We start from the raw sequence: 2329 nt of genomic DNA, 5'->3' as shown, positions 1-2329 counted from the left end.
GATTATTTCAATAATTGATTAATAATAATTAATCTGATTAATTGTTTCACCCCAAATACGATAAAAGAAGACAAAAACCTGGACTTTGTGTTGTTCATTAACAACACATTTGTTTGCCCCCAAGTAATGCCATTGCAATAATAGTTTCAACAGTGTTATGGATACATGAGGCATAGTGACATAATGGAATCATATATGCAGATTTTCCAACCACATCCTATGTGCAAGATCTGATGCCTGTGGAGGCGCTAGAATACATGCATCCAAGACCATTTAGAGGCTATTTAAACGTTGTGGCATGGGTGTATCCTGCTTAAAGTAGGCAGCAGACTGTGTTCAGAAAAGGATAAACATTATAAACAACATTTCACAGCTCTTAACCACTGATACAAAGTGGTATGGGTCATTTCTTTAATGTTGTTTCCACCAAATCCTTTTCTCACCCGTCAATGTTAGCTCACTGATTATATCAGTTGAAGTCTGAAATCTCTTATTGAACAATTTTAAAGAAATTGTGCAAATTTTGTTTATCATATCAGAAATAAATCTGGTCTGGAACAAAAGCTGAGGTAGTTTGGGTAACTGAACAGGACACGTCACAGGTGCCTCCCTTTTTAAAGCTTGACTGGAGTAACACATTACATGATATATAATAGATGGACTCAATGCTGATACTCTGTATATATGACAGATTGCAACAAATTACTTTAAGGAAAGATACTACAGTGGGAAAAGTAGTCTTTAATGTAATTAAAGCCCAGAACATCTTTTATTTGCTTCATTCTCCGACTTAAACAATCCAGAAGTAGCAATGATTTAATTCATCCAATTATGGTGTTTCCTTAAAAAATGAGTTGATCTTATAGGATTAATTTTCAGATGTTATGAATCCATCTACTAATTTAAATATGAGCTATTTGCATGTTTTCCATTTAGTAAATCTCTATCTGTTTGTAAATGAAAGAGGTCAGCCAGGACAGGTTGACCTCAGGTAGATTAGCTAATTCTCAGCTGTCTGGATCTTCATGCACAGCACACAGAGCTGGAACATAAAGCTGCCCCATGGCATGCGATGGAGGCACACACATAGAGACAGGGTGCAGTCGCCTGTGGCTGGTATTGTAGGGTGTTCATAAAAAGCATATTAATTTGAAAAAGACAAAAATGTGGATATAAGCAAGGTTCCTCCTGCATTTCTCTCAGAGCAAGAACTTTAAACCTCTGGGTATCCTCGTGTACCTAAAATAACACATGTGATTTTACATGTGCAATACTGGTATTTGGAGGATCCTTCTTGTTTGTCTCTAATCCCTGTACACATGCAGTGCAGCTCTAGCGTTTTCCTGCAGCCCAGCTGTCTGTGTCTGGTTCTGTGGAGGTGCTGCAGACGGTTGGCGCCCCGGGCCTCAGCAGACAGGGTTGTTCTTTAAGCCGCCCATTTCCAGGGACCTGCGTGATATTCCTCTGCCTGCTGAGAGGGGTTATTTTAAAATCTTCCTCTGTGGCTCGTTATCGTGTTACCCCCAGTTGGTAAAACCTTTACCCTGGTAGTGACCAGACTGTCCGCAGCTGATGCAATGCTTTGCAATATTTTCGTTTTTTATATATTCACTTATATATGTAATTGTTGCTACAATCTTGTCTCCATTAAATAAAAAATCTCTGTCAGATATTTGAGCATTTCCTAGAGTCCAAAGGCTGTTCTGCTTACTTTCCTGGCACTATGTCCTTGTAGCCATATTTAACATCACCCCAGGTCATCTGATAACCTCCTGCCCTGGAAACTAAAAATAGAACCGGATTTTTATGAAGTTTGCTTGACTTCCCTGTTAAAAGAGGGTATAAGTTTGTACTCCCAGAGCATTGACCTGATTTCACCAACCTCTGTACTAATCTCAGTAAACAGAGAGAAAGAAAAATCTAGACCTTTTCTGGCTACATGGTGTTTGCATACTTACAAAAAACTGAGGAATCAGTTGTTGTTTTTTTTGTATCCCTTTAATTCAGTTTCTGATATATTTTCTTTGCAGGAAATTTAAGATGATGTTACATCATCAACGGATCAAACAGAAGAACATAAAAAGGGGAGGACATAGGGGGAGTGTTGGCCTAGTGGTTAGAGCAGTGAACTTGTGCTCTAAGAAGGTTGCAAGTACCTGGTTGCAAGTAACCCATGCAGAGAGTGAATTTCCTGATTGTGGGACAATAAAGGGATTTACATAAAATGTAAAAGTGTCCACAGAAATTTTTACTAATTTGGTCAATTAACCTCTTACACCCTTAGGGGGTATAAATAAATTTCTGCCTGACAAAAACACACAAAAGTAAA

Source organism: Cyprinodon variegatus, unplaced genomic scaffold (genome assembly GCF_000732505.1).
Source record: "Cyprinodon variegatus isolate N-32 unplaced genomic scaffold, C_variegatus-1.0 Scaffold282, whole genome shotgun sequence".
Taxonomy (NCBI): Eukaryota; Metazoa; Chordata; class Actinopteri; order Cyprinodontiformes; family Cyprinodontidae; genus Cyprinodon; species Cyprinodon variegatus.
Note: the sequence above shows the minus strand (reverse complement) of the source record.